Here is a 20,571-nt window from a genome sequence, read left to right as displayed (position 1 = left end):
AACCTTTCTCTCCTGTGCATTTCCAAGACAGCCTGAATTGCTTGAATCCCACTGAAAATCATGCCTCTTTTCCCCCATCATTTATCATTTTCTGCTTAGTTGGCCAGGTTATTTACAAAATCACTTAAATAATCTACTTACATATCTATATTCAATAAAAGTTCATTGAGAACCTATTCTATGCCTGGCAATCCATAGGTACTTGTATCACAAAAGTAAACTAAAAATATCAGGTCATTGAAAGGGAGTTGGGGGAAATTGGAAGGGGAGGTGAACCATGAGAGACTATGGACTCTGAAAAACAATTTGAGGGGTTTGAAGTGGCTGGGGGGTGGGAGGTTGGGGTACCAGGCGGTAGGTATTATAGAGGGCACGGATTGCATGGAACACTAGGTGTGGTGAAAAAATAATGAATACTGTTATGCTGAAAAAAAAAATCAGGTCATAAGAAATTAAAAGCCCTTTTGATTAGTCAAACATAGAAATAAAGACCTGAGAAGCAACTTAGTAAATGGTCTTATAGAAGTTGATTCTGTTTTAGGAGTGATTGTTGAGGAAGTCCCCCATTTGGTAAGACCTGTCATGACCCACAGATACAACTCCCAGTTTTTGTGCCCACTATTACCTGGATCTTGGATGAGTTTTTAATGATATTTAGTTACAACAAAATGTCATCAAGCTTAAGAAGAGTAAGATCTATCAACTGCTGTCCCTCTTGGGATTTTTTTTTCCCAGTAATCATGCAGTTCCCTGATAATGTAGTCATACCTGCAAGGGCGTCCAAAAGGCGACAGGTAGCAATGGAGAACCACTGACTTAAAAATAATTTGTCATCTCACTCTCTGGAAATGGCATATGCATCCATCATTATCTAGCAGGAAAATAAAAGAGGAAAAATAACGAATTAAGAAAAAAATATGCAGATATAAATATAAATTTACCTATATACACAAAGAGCTGTATATATAATCAAATTTTGCAATAAAATATTCACAAATTGTGGGTATCATGTTTTACAGATTTCGAAGGGTGGATATTACTAAGTCTTTATGTGTCATGGGCATAAAGACTTGTAATATCTTACTTCAAATGTGCACTGCTCTCCCTTCCCCTGAGATCCAATAGAGCCAAAAAGTGGCTGGCTAATAATTATTTTAGCAAAGTAAAATATTCTTATCCTATTAAGACTGCATGTTACAAAACATTTTTACTATTATACATAGATCTCTAAAAATATGGTTTCTCTATTACTATCTGGTGAAGTCCAAGGGACGTTCCCAACAATTCCAATTACAAAAGAAAATTGTTATTTATCAATGTTTTCAAGACCATCTTCAGAAGAAAATACACACATCAATAATATACAAATATTTGGAAAAATTAGACTAAACTAAATTACTCTTTTATAACAACAGTCTAATATTTGCCACAAAACAAAGTTATTTTCTTAAATCTCAAATTTACTGATTACTCAGTGAACTAGAACTATGTCTATCTTAAAACAATGTCCTAAAATGTCTTTCTGAAGTCATCTGTAGAACATCGTATCACAAAGTTAATCAAATATACTTAGATTTTTTTCTTTTAACATGTAAACCATTAAAATATCTTGAAGTACTAAATTTATGTAAAGGTGTAAAATGTTAACCTTTATATTAAAGAAAAACTAAGCAAAAAAACCCCATAATTGTTACAAAGTGTATTTGTCTTCTGAATATAAACATATTGATACAATATCATTGTCTTTTTTATTTCAGTTCCTGTCTACTGACAAATTTAGAGATATTTATCATTATGTGGTATCTTATAATTCTATTTTCAAATATATTTTCACCAAAATATTTTAAAGAGTTATTTTTATAAGATCCATATATTTAATAATGTATTGGCATATATGAGAGTAGTTCTAGATAATTTATTTCCAACAGAAGTTTGGCTCCTGCTGAACAAAAGTTTATAAATCTCAGGGGCCAAAATAATGGGATAACATTGTGCATATATAATTCTCTGGTCTCAGAGTAAATTTGATTCTGAAAATTGCTGTTAGCAAATAAATAGATGTGGACCTTGGGGTTTTCTCAAAGTCCCAATGAAAGACAAAAGCCTTTCCTTTCAAAGGAACCACACAGATACAGTTCTTCAGAAAATATTTAAGATCTAAGTTAGAATAATATATCCTGGAAGAAAAAGATTTAAATGAATCTAAATGGGAAAAGAACCACTGTCACTGAAAAAACTGCTACTACTGAGGAAATCTTGACCAACTGTAGCAACTGCTCTAGCTTCCATCACATCTGATTCTTACAGTTAGGTGGCAGAAATAGATTTTCTTTAAACTTGTATGATAGTGTTTCTCAACATTTAAAAAAATTATTATCACCTTCATGGATATTTTTTTAGACATCTCCCCCTAGTTTTCACACCCTTAAACTTTAATACCTTAGATACATTTTATATCACTCATGTATGGTGGATGTCTGGAGGGCCATGATACACTTAATATTTAAGATTTCTTTTGCTCCCAAGAACTAATTTTCACCTCAGAAATATGACATCAACTCTTTTGAGAGCCAAGGTGTACAGAAAATTGAGGAAAATAACTAAACAGGTTGGGAGTGCATACAGTCTTCCAACTTGTCATGAAATGTGTTTACAGTGGTTTCTTATTCTTTTCTAATGCTTGTACCTAACAGGTCACACTATTGAGGGCTCAGGGATGTTCTCTCAATCACATACCTTACTTTGTCCAATGTCATCTTCTTGCCTGAAAAGAACTATGCTTTTATGCTTTGGTCTAAACACAAAAATGCCCCAAATCCTAGAGTCCATAGGAATGGAAAATATGGAGGACTCACAATATCATTAATGTATGTATCTAAAGTTGAGATTATGAAAGGTCTCCTAAAATTGATTAAATTATTGACTAATTAAAACAGACATTGGCTAGAAACATAGATAAACATGAATGGATTATACAATAGTGTCAAGGGACCTTCTGGAAGTTTCACATAGATAAGCACTGATATTGATTGGAATCTAATCAGTGGCACAATTGTTGAGTCTTAAGTGAAACTATACCTTGGATTCCTCCATATCCATCTCCCCTCAAGAAAACACAAGGTAAATAATATTTCTCTTTTTTTAATTTATTTTTTATTTTCAGCATAACAGTATTCATCATTTTTGCACCACATCCAGTGCTCCATGCAATCCATGCCCTCTATAATACCCACCACCTGGTACCCCGACCTCCCACCCCCTGCCCCTTCAAAACCCTCAGATTGTTTTTCAGAATCCATAGTCTCTCATGGTTCACCTCCCCTTCCAATTTCCCCCAACTCTCTTCAATAGCATGGAGGACATGGGGAGATAGATAGAGAGGTAAATAATATTTCTGATGGAATCTAGAGGTCATTAGCAATGCCCCTCTTTCATTCCTAACTTTTTTGGTTTCTTGTTCAGTCTAATTAAAGTCTTTTTAGATTTTAGAGTTTCATTAACCTTTGAAGAAATGTAACTTTTGGTCTCATGGGTTTTCTTTACAGTTTTTTTGGAGGTTTTATTTGTATTTCATTGACTTTGTTCAAATATTTATTTACTTCTACATACTTGATTTTCTAGTTGAGTCTTTTTCTTGTATCTTAAGATAGGAGTTTAGGTTATTTATTTGATATATTACTCTTTTCTCATAGTCATTTAAAACTATAAATCTTGGGTGATGGGCAAGATGGTGGAGAATTAGGATACCCTGTTTCAACTGGTCCCCTAAAGTGAGCTGAATGTCTACCAGAACACTGTGAACACCCACAAAATCAGCCTAAGATATAAGATTATACACTTCTGGATCTCTTTGGGGGCAGAAGACATCAATGGAGAGGTAAAACACAGTGGAAATGCTTGGACTGATGTGGGAGGATAATCAGAAGGGGAGCGAGCCACCAGAAGTGACCCATTGGAAAGAAATACCCAATAAAAAAGTGCCCTGTGATTGGGGACCAGCATTAACTTGGAGTCTGGTTAAAAGCACTCAAAAAGAGCAAAACATCTTAAGGGGCAACTGGTGGAATCAAGCAGTCATGGGCACAGGCCAAAGCCCACATTCCCAGGACAGTCACCGCTGGTGACTACCCAGGCCGGAGAGTCCAGTGGGGTCCAGCGGGGCCTCCAGTCCATGGTCCCTGAGCCCATGGCTTTCTGCTGCTTGCACCACCATTCAGGCTGAACACACTCCCGCTTGTCCCTGAGAGAACCAGATGTGGGCGCCAGCCAGTGTTCTCTAGGACTGCAGACTTCCACAACCAGCCACAGGGTCCAGACACTCCCAGCCCATGCCTGAGAGAAGTCAGTGCAACCTCAGGTCAGAATCCCTCAGCAGGCAGCCCTCCATGACCTGCATGACCAGTGGGTCTGAGCATACCTGGTATGGCCCTAGACTCCAGAAAGCAGTCCCGGCAAAGGCAGCCACTGGAAGTAGGCTCCCTAGACCAATATCTCTCACAGTTTTAGTGGAATGGGGGTTCAGAAAGAAGCAGGGGCCTCAGGTGACCACTGGGATGGTGACTTGGGGTGCACACAGCCTATGGGCAGTTGCACTGTTCAGTGGTTTAAGAGAGAGGAAGTGTGTGTGCTTTGGACCACCCAGAGGGAAACAGTCTGAGGCTTTTCTCTGAGGCAGGGGTCTGAGTGAAGACAGATACATTCTTTGCTCTGACCCTCCAAAAATCCACAAAAAACACCAAAGAACAAAAACCTCCAGGGAACAAAAGCCTGAAAAACTGGTTTCCACAGAGCCCAACCCCTTGATAACCTGCAGGGCAATTCAACCCAAGCAAGACTGACAGGAGAACAACGCAGCAGCACTCCCCCACCCAGAGAAGCCAAAAGAACAAGAGACAACACAACAGGGTCCCCATAAAACTGTAAAACACTAACACCAGGGGAAAACAATATATTAAGCTCACGGTATTCCCCTAAAACAGTCAACAAAACAAAGAGGCAACACAAGGAATGGGAGAAGATATTTGTAAATGACAGTACAGATAAAAGTCTGATATCCAGGATCTATAAAGAACTTCTCAAACTCAACACACACAGAACAGATAATAATGTCAAAAATATGGGCAGAAGATATGAACAGACACTTCTCCAATGAAGACATACAAATGGCTATCAGACACACACACAAAAAATGTTCATCATCACTAGCCATCAGGGAGATTCAAATTAAAAACACAATGAGATACCACCTTACACCAGTTAGAATGGCCAAAATTAACAAGACAGATAACAACATGTGTTGGAGAGGATGTGGAGAAAGGGGAACCCTCTTACACTTTTGGTGGGAATGCAAGTTGGTGCAGCCACTTAGGAGAACAGTGTGGAGATTCCTCAAGAAATTAAAAGTAGAGCTTCCCTATGACCCTGCAATTGCACTCCTGGGTATTTACCCCAAAGATACAGATGTCATGAAAAGAAGGGCCATCTGTACCCCAATGTTTATAGCAGCAATGGCCATGGTCGCCAAACTGTGGAAAGAACCAAGATGTCCTTCAACGGACGAATGGATAAGGAAGATGTGGTCCATGTACACTTTGGAGTATTATGCCTCCATCAGAAAGGATGAATGCCCGACTTTTGTGGCAACATGAATGGGACTGGAAGAGATTATGCTGAGTGAAATAAGTCAAGCAGAGAGAGTCAATTATCATATGGTTTCACTTATTTGTGGAGCATAACAAATAGCATGGAGGACATGGGGAGATGGAGAGGAGAAGGGAGTTGGGGGAAATTGGAAATGGAGGTGAACCATGAGAGACTATGGACTCTGAAAAACAATCTGAGGGTTTTGAAGGGGCGGGGGGTGGGAGGTTGGGGGAAGCAGGTGGTGGGTACTAGAGAGGGCACGGATTGCATGGAGCACTGGGTGTGGTGCAAAAACAATGAATACTGTTACACTGAAAAAAATAAATAAATTTTTAAAAACCTGCATATTTCATAGATAATTTTTTAAAAATTTGTTCTCATGATTCTTGTTCTGTTAATTTTTTAAAATCTACTTACCATTACAACTAGAGGTTTAATGCAACATATTCCATAATAACTTTTTAAAAAAATCTTATTTATTTATTTGACAAATATCACAAGTCGGCAGAGAGGCAGGCAGAGAGAGAGGGGAAGCAGGTTCCCTGCTGAGCAGAGAACCTGATGGGGGCTTGATTCCAGGACCCCAAGACCATGACCTGAGCCAAAGGCAAAGGCCTAATCCACTGAGCCACCCAGGTCAAACCATAATAATTTTTTTTGTTGTTTATTTATTTATTTATTTATTTTCAGCATAACTGTATTCATTATTTTTTTTCCAATTTATATATTTTCAGAAAAACAGCATTCATTATTTTTTCGCCACACCCAGTACTCCATGCAATCCGTGCCCTCTATAATACCCACCACCTGGTACCCCAACCTCCCACCCTCTACCCATTCAAAACCCTCAGATTGTTTTTCAGAGCCCAGTCTCTCATGGTTCACTTCCCTTTCCAATTTTCCCCAACTCCCTTCTCCTTTCTAACTCCCCATGTCCTCCATGCTATTTGTTATGCTCCACAAATGAGTGAAATCATATGATGACTGACTTTTTAATTTAAACTTTTTCCGTACATAAACCTGTGTTTCTGTTTCTTTTTCTTTTCTTTTTAAAAATATACATATAGATATAAGCTTAAGGTAATCTTTTTTCCCTATTCAACACTACCCTTATATATAAACCAGTTTTATTTCCCTGTATCTCTGGTTATTGAATCCTTTAACAAAGATATCAAGATACACCCAGGAAAAACCAAAATAACATTCCTCATCCATATCAAGGATTTATAACCACCATCCTATCTTATTCTTCTGTTAGTGTTTCTGTGTATTTGTTTTGTTCTGGGGTCATATAAATCATATTCTTGGGATTCATTTTGGCTGGGCTCTTCTTTTTTCCCCTGTCATTTATTTTGTCGGTCCTTTTGGTTGTTAGTTTTTGTTTATTTACCTTATAAATCTTACTTTGCAGGCTCATTTTGGCTGGGTTTTATTTTTTTGTTGTTGTGGTTCTCTTTCTCTCTCTTTTTTTTCTTTCTTCTTTCTTTTTGGTGGTGACCTCTGATTGCTCCAAAATGTTCCAGGGTGCACCTTGCCTGGATCACAGTTGTTACATTCAGCTATACATCCTCTCACCCACCTCTCACCAAAATGACTAGAAGGAGGAACACCCAACAGAGGAAAAATTCAGATACTGTGCCCTCTCCATCAGAACTATTGGATATGGACATAAACAGTATGTTGGAAAGGAAAAACAGGGTAACAATTATCCAGACAATGGCTAGGTTGGAGAAAACCATTAGTGACAATATAGAACCTCTAAGGGAAGAAGTAATAGCTGCCTGGGGAGAACTTAAAAATGCTATCAATGAGATTCAATCTAATCTAAATACTCTAACAGCTAGGGTAACTGAGGCAGAATATGGAATTAGTGATCTAGGGAACAAAGTGATAGAGAAAAAGGATCAGGAGGAGGATGGAAGAAACAGCTTATAAAACATGAAAACCGAATTAAGGAAATAAATGACGCCATAAAATGTTCCAATGTCGGAATTACTGGGATCCCTGAGGGAGTGGAGAGAGAGAGAGAGAAGACTAGAAGATATAGTTGAACAAATTCTGGATAAAAATTTTTCCCAATCTGGGGAATGGAACCAATGCTCATGTCCTAAAGGCAGCATGGTATTGGCACAAAAACACATGCACCAGTTAAAGAGAGTAGCGGGTCCAGAAATGGACCTACAACTCTATGGCCAAATAATGTTCAATAAAGCAGGGGAAAATATCCAGTGAAAGAAACAAAGTCTCTTCAATAAATGGTGCTGGGAAAATTGAACAGCTATGTACAGAAGAGGGAAACTTGACCATTCTCTTATAACATACACAAAAATAAAACAAGAGAGACTGTGGAGTCTGAGAAACAAACTGAGGGTTTTGGAAGGGAGTAGGTGAACCTGGTAGTGGGTATTAAGGAGGGCACATATGCATGGAACAGTGGGTGTGGTGCATAAACAATGAATCTTGGAACACTGAAAAAATAAAGTTAAATTTAAAAAACAGATTTATCCATCTATCATTATATAATATCTGTTTTCATTTCCAATAATATTTTAACTTAAGGCCTGTTTTCTATATCAGAATAGAAACTCCAGTTCTCTTCTGGATATCCCTTGCATAATATAGTTTTACCCATCATTAACTTTCAAACAATTTGTGTATTTTATTCTAAATTGTCTCTTTCAAAAATAACGTATAGTTGCTTAATTTTTTAAATTAATTTCTTTTCAGCATAACAGAATTCATTGTTTATGCACCACACCCAGTGCTCCATGTCTTATGTGCCCTCCATTATACCCACCACCTGGCTCCCCCAACCTCCCATCCCCGCCCCTTCAAAACCCTCAGATTGTTTTTCAGAGTCCATAGTCTCTCATGGTTCACCTCCCCTTCCAATTTCCCTCAACTCCCTTCTCCTCTCCATCTCCCCATGTCCTCCATGCTATTTGTTATGCTCCACAAATAAGTGAGACCATATGATAACTGACTCTCTCTGCTTGACTTATTTCACTCAACATAATCTCTTCCAGTCCCATCCATGTTGCCACAAAAGTCGGGCATTCATCCTTTCTGATGGAGGCATAATACTCCAAAGTGTACATGGACCACATCTTCCTTATCCATTCGTCCGTTGAAGGACATCTTGGTTCTTTCCACAGTTTGGCGACCATGGCCATTGCTGCTATAAACATTGGGGTACAGATGGCCCTTCTTTTCATGACATCTGTATCTTTGGGGTAAATACCCAGGAGTGCAATTGCAGGGTCATAGGGAAGCTCTACTTTTAATTTCTTGAGGAATCTCCACACTGTTCTCCTAAGTGGCTGCACCAACTTGCATTCCCACCAAAAGTGTAAGAGGGTTCCCCTTTCTCCACATCCTCTCCAACACATGTTGTTATCTGTCTTGTTAATTTTGGCCATTCTAACTGGTGTAAGGTGGTATCTCATTGTGTTTTTAATTTGAATCTCCCTGATGGCTAGTGATGATGAACATTTTTTGTGTGTGTGTCTGATAGCCATTTGTATGTCTTCATTGGAGAAGTGTCTGTTCATATCTTCTGCCCATTTTTTGATATGATTATCTGTTCTGTGTGTGTGTTGAGTTTGAGGAGCTCTTTATAGATCCTGGATATCAACCTTTTGTCTGCACTGTCATTTGCAAATATCTTCTCCCATTCCGTGGGTTGCCTCTTTGTTTTGTTGACTGTTTCCTTTGCTGTGCAGAAGCATTTGATCTTGATGAAGTCCCAAAAGTTCATTTTCGCTTTTGTTTCCTTTGCTTTTGGAGACATATCTTGAAAGAAGTTGCTGTGGCTGATATCGAAAAGGTTACTGCCTATGTTCTCCTCTAGGATTCTGATGGATTCCTGTCTCACATTGAGGTCTTTTATCCATTTTGAGTTAATCTTTGTGTCCGGTGTAAGAGAATGTTCGAGTTTCATTCTTCTACATACAGCTCTCCAATTTTCCCAGCACCATTTATTGTAGAGACTGTCTTTTTTCCATTGTATATTTCTTTTTGCTTTGTCAAAGATTATTTGCCCATAGAGTTGAGGGTCCATATCTGGGTTCTCTACTCTGTTCCACTAGTCTATGTGTCTGTTATTATGCCAGTACCATGCTGTTAGATCACAGCTTTGTAGTAAAGCTTGAAATCAGGCAACATGATGCCCCCAGTTTTGTTTTTCTTTTTCAACATTTCCTTAGCAATTCACAGACTCTTCTGATTCCATATAATTTTTGGATTGTTTGCTCCAACTCTTTGAAAAATGCCGGTGGAATTTTGATCAGAATGGCAATGAAATTATAGATTATCTAGTGAGTTTAGGCATTATTACAATGTTTATTTTTCTGATCTATAAGCATGGAATGGTCGTACATTTTTTGTGTCTTCTTCAGTTTCATTCATGAGTGTTCTGTAGTTCCTCGAGTACAGATCCTTTACCTCTTTGGGTAGGTTTATTCCCAGGTATCTTATTGTTCTTGGTGCTATATTAAATGGAATCAATTCTCTAATTTCCCTTTCTGTATTTTCATTGTTAAGTGTATAAGAAAGCCACTTATTTCTGTACATTGGCTTTGTATCCTGCCACGTTACTGAATTGCTGTATGAGTTCTAGGAGTTTGTGGATGGAGTCTTTTGGGTTTTCCATATAAAGTATCGTGTCATCTGTGAAGAGAGAGAGTTTGACTTCTTCATTGCCAATTTGGATACTTATTTCTCTTGTTGTCTGGTTGCTACTGCTAGGACTTCTAATACTATGTTGAACAAGAGTGGTGAGAGTCGGCATCCTTGTCGTATTCTTGATCTCAATGGGAAGACTGTGAGTATAGCTGTTTAAATTTGATGGATCTCCCACTTTCTGTCTTTTAAACTTAATAGTCATATGGTTGGATTTATGTTCCCCCTTCTTCTGTCTTCTATATATCTTGCATCATTTTGGCCCCTCTATTCATTCTTAGCTGCTTTCTTTTTTTATTAAATGGGTACTTTGCTATTGTACTATTTAAATCATTTAGGGATCATTTTGTAATTATATATATTTAAGTAGGCTCCACGCCCAGCATGGAGCCCAATGTGGGGCTTGAACTCATGATCCTGAGATCAAAATCTGAGCTGAAATCAAGAGTTGGATGATCAACTGACTGAGTCACCCAGACACCCTCCCTGTGGTAATTTTGTGTTATTACTTAGTATTTATCCTGTGCCTTTATTTTCCTGATATCTATTTTATCCAATAAAATAGATCTTAAGTTACCTCTATCTATTTCAGGTCAAACTAACTTTGTTATGTGGTCTTTATATGACTTGAACTCAGTTTCAGAGAAATGTTTTTGTCATTCAGGTTTTCCAACAAATTATTGATGTCATCATTGACCCAGGCATGTTTGTAAGTGGCTGACCATCTGAGATAAGTGATAGACACTAAACGTTAAGGATTTTGTGATCATTGGACACTAGAATCACATCTTGAAGTCAGGGAGAACAGCAAATACAATCAATGGCTAGCCAATGTAAGCAGAAGCTTACTGCCATTTGGAGCATTATAATTCCCTGGAATAATATCAGTATTCTTGGAATAAGATGCATACCTACTGTTTGATTTTCATATATTTGTTTCACTTACTAGAGAAAAATAAATCTATAATCTTTTTGGATTTTGACCATCTAACAGTCCCCAAAAGACCAATGAACACTGAGAAGTTTCCATCATCACAGACAAATGTGTAAATGGCTCACATGTAGACAGAACCATTTCTCAAATTTTCAGTGCTCATGTGATAATTCCCCAGGTCTCTTTACTACAAGTATATTTAGGCTGCCATCTATGCACTCAAATAGATAGCTTCACCCATGAATTGGATATGTATAGATCACAGTATAATTCAATCCCTCTAATGCATATAAATGGCTTAGCCTTCCTTTTTTTCATTTACAAATATTTAAATTCTATTGGGTTAACATATAGGTTCATATCAGTTTCAGGAATAGAATTTAGTGATTCATCACTTACAAATAACACCCAGTTCTAAATACAACAAATGTCTTCCTTAATACCCATTGTCCATTTTGCCCATCCCCCAGCCACCTCCCCTCCATCAGCCCTCAGCTTCTTCTGTATGATAAGGAGTATCTTGAGATCTTGATGTGCAGGGAATATGGTGGAAGAATGGGGGACCCTCGTTTCATCTGGTCCCTTGAATTCAGCAAGATATCTATCCAATTATTCTGACCACCTGTGAATTCAACCTGAGATCTAAGAAAAGAATTTCTGTAATTCTACCAATAGAAAAGCAACCACTTTTGCAAGGGAGGAGGTGTGGATAAGTGAGTTGGGGGGGATATATTGGAAGAAAATCACCAAGGGGTGTGAGCCTGCATAAACTGGCTACCAGAAAGAGGTATAGCAGTGGTGTGCAAAATCAGAACTTTTAGAAGTCTGCACCTGTTAGGGACATCCATACCAGAAATGTGTTCACATGGTGATGTGGGGCAGAATCCTAGGTGGGCCAGTGTGGACTCATGTCCCTGGGGTCACAGAAATAACAGGGGTGTCTGAGTGTGGCAGAATTTCCAGTCATTGGAATGAAGAAGCCAGCTATGGTCACTAATCCCAGGAGTGGGCTCTCGAATCAGTGTTGTCACACCATGAACCATGGCACAGTTGGGCAGCTGCTATCTGAGCAGGGGCCCAACAAGTGGCAGGACATCAGCAAGACCTTACTCATTCCCCTGGGAAGATAAGTGGGGTTGTGCACTATAGAACTCTGCAGACTTTGGGACACACAAAAGTAACTAACTGCTCTTGCCAGAGGGTACAGTGAAGAGTGCAAGCCACGATCTTCCAGTTTCAGGGCTGGAAATCAGGGTGCCACCATTTTTATTTTATTTATTTTTTTTCTTTATTCTCTCAAGTGGCTAGAAAAGCCTCCAGGGAACAAAAGCCACATAGAGCAACCCAGTGCAGATTAAACTGAGCTTGGCCAATTAACAAGGGGTTCTGCAACTCCACCCAGGAGAAGATAACTGAGGATCAATGGAACAAGCTCCTCCCACAAAAGACCAGCAGGAATATTAGGCTAATGTCAAGTTTATGGATCACAGAGAACTGAAAAACTCCTACACTGGGTGAAACAGTATATAGAATTTGAGGGTTTTTTCTCATGATTCCTTAGTCTTTCAGTTTAAAATTTTCTTTTTCTCTTTTTATTTTTTATTTTACTTTCAACTAGTTTTTTTTAACTTATCAAATCTTTTTTAAAGTACTTTTTTAATTTTTATTTTTACATTTACCATTTATAGATATATTCTTCATTTTGGCTTCCTTTCACTGTACACATTTTTTCTTCTGTATTTACATATCTGAGTTTAATTACAGTTTTGGGACTTAGTGTCTTCTAACACAGAGACTAGAATACATCCAGGACCAAGTGTTTTTATCCACCTATTAGATTTATTCTTTCTTTTTCCTTTTTTCTTTTCTTTTCTGGTTTCTAATCTCTTCAGATTTGTCTAGTGTACATTTCTCTGGAATCATGGTGGATATTTTTTATTTTGTTCTCTCATTCATCTAGTCTCCTTTGGAAAAAAATGACTAGAAGGAGAGATTCCAATGAAAGAAAGAACCAGAAGTAATACTATCTGTCATAGATTTAATCATAGATATAAGTAAGATATCAGACCTAGAATTCAGAATAATGATTACAAAGATACTAGATAGATTGAAAAAAAAGCATAAACAACACTATAGAATCCCTTAGTACAGAAATAAAAGAACTAAGATCTAATCAGTCAAAAAATTTCTTTAACTGAGATGCAGTCTAATGGACACTCTAATGGCTAGGGTATATGAGACAGAACAGAGTCAATGGCACAGAAGACAAATGACAGAAAGTAAGGAGGCTGCGAAAAAGAGATAAACAACTACTGGATCATGAATGGAGGCTTCAAGAAATCAGCAACACCATGAAGTGAAACAATATTAGAATAATTGGGGTCCTAGGGGAAGAGGAAAGAGAAAGGGAGAGAGGTATATGTGAGCAAATAATAGCTGAGAAGTTGCCTAATCCAGGGAAGGAAACAAACATTTGTGTCCAGAAGACAAGAAGAACCCTCCTCAGAATCAGTACATATATATCAACACCCAGACATATTGTAGTGAGCCTTGCAAATTTCAGAAATAGAAAATCCTGAAAGCAGCTCAAGATAAAAGTTCCTTAACCTACAAGGATGGAAACAGTAGACTGGCATCAGATCTATCCACAGAGACCTGCCAGGACAGAAACAGCTGGCATGATATATTCAGGGTAATACATGAGAAAAACATGCAGCCAAGAATACTTTATCCAGCAGGACTGTGATTCAGAATGGAAGAAGATATAAAGAGCTTTCAGGATAAACAGAATCTAAAAGAACTTGTGATCATTAAACCAGCCCTGCAGAAATATTTAAGGGGATCCTGTAAGTTAAAGAGAGACCAAAAGAAATACAGGCCAGACAGGAATACAGAAAAAATACAGAGAGTGATTTTACAGGTAATACAATGACACTAAATTCATATCTTTCAATAATGACTCTCAATGTAAATGGGCTAAATGCTCTAATCAAGACACAGGGTGTCAGACTGGATAAAAATGCAAGGCCCAACCATATGCTGTCTACAAGAGATTCATTTTAGACCCAAAGAACAATTCATCATGCTAATAGACATTAAAAAAAAAGTTGAGATAGCAATCCTATGAGATAAATGAGACTTTAAACAAAATACAATAGTAAGGGAAGGAGAGGGACACTATATAATGCTTAAAAGATCCACCCTAGAAGAAGGTCTAAAAATTATAATTATTCATGCTCCTAACTTAGAAGTAGCCAATTATATAATCCAATTAATAACAAAATTAAAGAAACACATTGATAATAATACAAAAATACTAGGGGATTTTAACACCTCACTCACAGCAATGAACAGATCATCTAAGCAGAATATAAACAAGGAAACAAGGGCTTTGAATGAAACACTGGACCAGATGGACTTCACAGATATACGCAGAACATTCCATCCTAAAGCAACAGAATACACATTCTTCTCAAGTGCACATGGACCGTTCTCCAGAATAGATCACATACTGGGTCACAAATCAAATCTCAAACAGTACCAAAAGACCAGGATTATTCCCGGCATGTTTTCAGACCACAATGCTTTAAAACTTAACCTCAATCATAAGAGGAACATTTTTTTAACATTTTAGTTTATTTTATTAAGATTTTCTCTTTTTTTAATTTATTTTTTATTTATTTTCGGCATAACAGTATTCATTATTTTTTCACCACACCCAGTGCTCCATGCAAGCTGTGCCCTCTATAATACCAACCACCTGGTACCCCAAACTCCCACCCACCCTCCTATTCAAACCCCTCAGATTGTTTTTTAGAGTCCATAGTCTCTCATGGTTCACCTCCCCTTCCAATTTCCCTCAACCCCCTTCTCTCTAACTGCCCATGTCTTCCATGCTATTTGTTATGCTCCACAAATAAGAGAAACCATATGATAATTGACTCTCTCTGATTGACTTATTTCACTCAGCATAATCTCTTCCAGTCCCATCCATGTTGCTACAAAAGTTGGGTATTCATCCTTTCTGATGGAGGCATGATACTCCATAGTGTACATGGACCACATCTTCCTTATCCATTCATCTGTTGAAGGGCATCTTGGTTCTTTCCACAGTTTAGCGACCATGGCCATTGCTGCTTCTTTTCACTACATCTGTATCATTGGGGTAAATACCCAGGAGTGCAACTGCAGGGTCATAGGGAAGCTCTATTTTTAATTTCTTGAGGAATCTCCACACTGTTCTCCTAAGTGGCTGCACCAACTTGCATTCCCACCAACAGTGTAAGAGGGTTCCCCTTTCTCCACATCCTCTCCAACACATGTTGTTATCTGTCTTGTTAATTTTGGCCATTCTAACTGGTGTAAGGTGGTATCTCATTGTGGTTTTAATTTGAATCTCCCTGATGGCTAGTGATGATGAACATTTTTTGCATGTGTCTGATAGCCATTTGTATGTCTTCATTGGAGAAGTGTCTGTTCATATCTTCTGCCCATTTTTTGATATGATTGTCTGTTTTGTGTGTGTTGAGTTTGAGGAGTTCATTATAGATCCTGGATTTCAACCTTTTGTCTGTACTGTCATTTGCAAATATCTTCTCCCATTCCATGGGTTGCCTCTTTGCTTTTTTGACTATTTCCTTTGCTGTGCAAAAGTTTATTTTCGCTTTTGTTTCCTTTGCCTTTGGAGACATATCTTGAAAGAAGTTGCTGTGGCCGATAGAACAAATTAATATGAGAAGAGAGAAGAACGACATGGTCCTCACAATCAATGCAGAAAAAGCATTTGACAAAATCCAACATCCGTTCCTGATTAAAATGCTTCAAAGTATAGGAATAGAGGGAACATTCCTGAACTTCATAAAATCTACCTATGAAAGACCCACAGCAAATAGCATCCTCAATGGGAAAAAGTTTGCAGTCTTCCCGTTGAGATCAGGAACACAACAAGGATGCCCACTCTCACCACTCTTGTTGAACATAGTATTAGAAGTCCTAGCAACAGCAATCAGACAACAGAGAGAAATAAAAGGTATCCAAATTGGTAATGAAGAAGTCAAACTCTCTGTCTTCGCAAATGACATGATTCTTTATATCGAAAACCCAAAAGACTCCACCCCCAAACTACTAGAACTCATACAGCAATTCAACAATGTGGCAGGATAAAAAGTCAATGTACAGAAATCAGTGGCTTTCTTACACACTAACAGTGAAAATACAGAAAGGGAAATTAGAGAATCGATTCCATTTACTATAGCACCAAGAACCATAAGATACCTGGGAATAAACCTAACCAAACAGGTAAAGGATCTGTACTTGAGGAACTACAAAACACTCATGAAAGAAATTGAAGAAGACACAAAAAGATGGAAGACCATTCCATGCTCTTGGATCGGAAGAATAAACATTGTTAAAATGTCTATACTTCCTAGAGCAATCTACACTTTTAATGCCATTCCGATCAAAATTCTACTGATATTCCTCAAAGAGCTGAAGCAAATAATCCAAAAGTTTGTATGGAATCAGAAGAGACCCCGAATTGCTAAGGAAATGTTGAAAAACAAAAATAAAACTGGGCGCATCACGTTACCTGATTTCAGTCTTTATTACAAAGCTGTGATCACCAAGACAGCATGGTACTGGCATAAAAACAGACATATACACTAGTGGAACAGAGTAGAGAGCCCAGATATGGACCCTCAACTCTATGGGCAAATAATCTTCGACAAAGCAGGAAAAAATATACAGTGGAAAAAGACAGTCTCTTCAATAAATGGTGCTGGGAAAATTGGGCAGCTATATGTAGAAGAATAAAACTGGACCATTCTCTTACACCGTACACAAAGATAAACTCAAAATGGATAAAAAACCTCAACGTGAGACAGGAATCCATCAGAATCCTAGAAGAGAACATAGGCAGTAATCTCTTCGATATCAGCCACATAAGAGAAACTTTTGAAGAAACTCGAACACTAGGAGGTCCAAGAGCATCCTACTAAAGAATGAATGGGTAAATAAGGAAACTTAAAAAGAATTGTAAAATTCATGGAAACAAATGAAAATGAAAACACAAATGTTCAAATCATTTTGGATGCAGCAAAGGCAGTCTTGAGAAGGAAATACATAGTAATATAAGCCTTTCCCCAAGAAACAAGAAAAGCCTCAAATAAACAATCTTAAAATACACCTAAAGGAGCTGGATAAAGAACAGCAAATAAAGCCTAAATCAAGCAAGATAAGAGAAATAATAAATGTCAGAGCAAAAATCAATGAAATAGAAACCAAAAGAAAAGTAGAACAGATCAATGAAACTAGGAGCTAATACTTTGAAAGAATTAATGAGATCAATAACCCCCCCAGCCAGACTTATCAAAAAGAAAAGAGAAAGGACCCAAATTAATAAAATCATGAATGAAAGAGGAAAGATCACAATTGATGGCAAGGAAATACAAATAATTTTAAGAACTTAACATGAGCAACTCTATGCCAACAAATTAGGCAGTCTGGAAGAAATGGACACATTCCTGGAAACATGCAAACTACCAAAACTGAAATAGGAAGAAATAGAAAACCTGAACAGACCCATGACCAGCAAGGAAATTGAAGCAGTAATAAAAAAAAAAAATCTCCAAAAAAACAAGAGTCCAGGGTCAGATGGCTGTCAATGGGACTTCTACCAAACTTTAAAAAATAATAATAATACCTATTCTTCTGAAGCTGTTTCGAAAACAGAAAAGGAGGAAAAACTTCCATACTTGTTCTATGAAGCCAGCATTACCTTGATCCCCAAATTAAAGACCCCACCAAAAAGGAGAATTATAGATCAATATCATGATGAAAATGGATGCAAAAATTCTTACCAAGATACTAGCCAATAGGTTCCAAAAGTATATTAAGAGGATTATTTACCACAACCAAGTGGGATTTATTACTGGGCTGAAAGGTTGGTTCAAAATTCACAAATCAATCAACTTGATACATCACAGTAAAATAAAGGACAAGAATCATATGATCCTCTCAATTGATGCAGAAAAGCATTTAATAAAATATAACATTCTTTCTTAATTAAAATTCTCCACATAAAGGGAACATACTTCAAAATCATAAAAGCCATATATAAAAAGCCCATAGTGAATATCATTCTCAATGTGGAAAGCCTGAGAGCTTATTCCTGAGGTCAGGAACAAGACACGGATATCCACTCTCATCACTGTTGTTCAACATAGTACTTGAAGTCGTAGCCTCAGCACACACATATCAAAAAGAAATAAATGCATTCAAATGGGCAAAGAAGAAGTCAGTCTCTCACCCTTTGCAGATGACATGATACTTTATGCAGAAACCCAAAAGACTCAACACCAATATTTCTAGAATTCATACAGGAATTCAGCAACATGTCAGGATATAAAATCAATGCACAGAAATCAGTGGCATTTCTATACACTAACAGTGTGACTGAAGACAGAGAAATTGGGGAATCAATACTATTTATAATTTCATCAAAAAGCATATGATACATAGGAATAAACCTAATCAAAGAGACAAAGAATCTGTACTCTAAAAACTATAGAATACTTATGAAAGAAATTGAAAATGATACAAAGAGATGGAAAAACATTCCATGCTCATGGGTTAGAAGAATAAATACTGTTAAAATGTCTATGCTACACATAGCAATCTACACATTCATGAAATCCCAATGAAAATACCATCAAGAAATTATCTGTTCATGTCTTCTGCCCATTTCTTGACTGGATTATTTGGTTTTTTGGCTCTTGAGCTTCATGAGTTCTTTATAGATCTTAGATATTAGCCCTTTATCTGTATTGTCATTTGCAAATATCTTTTCCCCATTTTGTAGGTTGCCTTTTAGTCTTGTTGACTGTTTCCTTTGTTGTGTAAAAGCTTTTTATCTTGATGAAGTCCCAATAGCTCATTTTTACTTTAGTTTCTCTTGCCTTTGGAGACGTGTCAAGTGAGAAGTTGCTGTGGCTGTGGTCAAAGAGGCTCCTCCCTAGGTTCTCCTCTAGGATTTTGATGGATTATTGTCCCACATTTAGGTCTTTCATCCATTTTGAGTTGGTAATTGAGTAATGGGCATTAAGGGGGGCATGTGATGTGATGAGTCCTGGGTTTTTTTTTTCAATTTATTTATTTTCAGAAAAACATTATTCATTATTTTTTCACCACACCCAGTGCTCCATGCAAGCCGTGCCCTCTATAATACCCACCACCTGGTACCCCAACCTCCCACCCCCCAACCACTTCAAACCCCTCAGATTGTTTTTCAGAGTCCATAGTCTCTCATGGTTCACCTCCCCTTCCAATTTACCAAGAGTATTGGGTTTTATACACAACTGATGAATCACTGAACACTATATCTGAATCAAAAATATTCTTTATTTTAAGTAACTGAATTTAAATTTTAAAAAGTCATTTATGGTTGGCTTCTCTTTCTCCCCTTCTCCTGTGTTCATCCCTTTTTTTCTTGAAATTCCATATGTAACTGAAATCATATGGTATCTTTCTCTGAACTGATATATTTTGTTTAACACACAAGCTCTATTCATGTTGTTGCAAATGGCAAGATTTAATTTTTTTAAAGATTTTATTTATTTTATTTATCACAAGTAGGCAGAGAGGCAGGTAGAGAGAGAGAGGAGGAAGCAGGCTCCCCGCCGAGCAGAGAGCCCGATGCGGGACTCGATCCCAGGACCCTGAGATCATGACCTGAGCCGAAGGCAGCGGCTTAACCCACTGAGCCACCCAGGCGCCCAAGATTTAATTTTTTTGATGACTGATGACTTTTGATGACTGCTCCATTATATATATATATATGTACATATATAATCTCTTCTTTATCTGTTCATCAGTTGATGGACATTTGGGCTCATCGCATGATTTGGCTATTGTTTATAATCCTGCTATGAACATCAGGAGACATATCCTCCTTCAACCAGTATTTTTTTTTAAACCTTTGAGTGAATAGCTAGCAGTGCAATTAGACGGTAATAGGGTACTTCTATTTTGAATATTTTGAACAAAGTGACTGCACCAGTTTGCATTTATACAATGGATTGTAAGAGGTTTCCTCTTTCTCTATATCTTTGCCAGCACCTATGCTGTTTCCTATGCTGTTAATTTTAGCCTTTCTGACAGGTATGAGGTGGTATCTCATTGTGGTTTTGATTTGTATATTCCCCTGATGCTCAGTGATGTTAAGCAACTTTTCATGTGTCTCTTGGCCATTTTGATGCCTTCTTTGGAAATGTGTCTATTCATGTCTTTGGCCCATTTCCCAACTGGATTGTTTTATG

The 20,571-nt window shown here is 37.5% G+C and overlaps 1 long non-coding RNA gene across 2 annotated transcripts in view; it reads right to left on the bottom strand.

Annotated features, from left to right (window-relative positions):
- LOC122892950 overlaps positions 1-20,571 on the bottom strand; it is a 66,097-nt gene that overhangs the window by 3,083 nt on the left and 42,443 nt on the right. For both annotated transcript variants that reach the window (XR_006381543.1, XR_006381544.1), the window contains one exon: positions 769-871. This is a non-coding gene — a long non-coding RNA (uncharacterized LOC122892950). The remainder of the gene's footprint in view (positions 1-768; positions 872-20,571) is intronic.

This window comes from Neovison vison, chromosome 13, assembly GCF_020171115.1.
Source record: "Neovison vison isolate M4711 chromosome 13, ASM_NN_V1, whole genome shotgun sequence".
Taxonomy (NCBI): domain Eukaryota; kingdom Metazoa; phylum Chordata; class Mammalia; order Carnivora; family Mustelidae; genus Neogale; species Neogale vison.
This window is presented reverse-complemented; position numbering and strand designations above follow the sequence as displayed.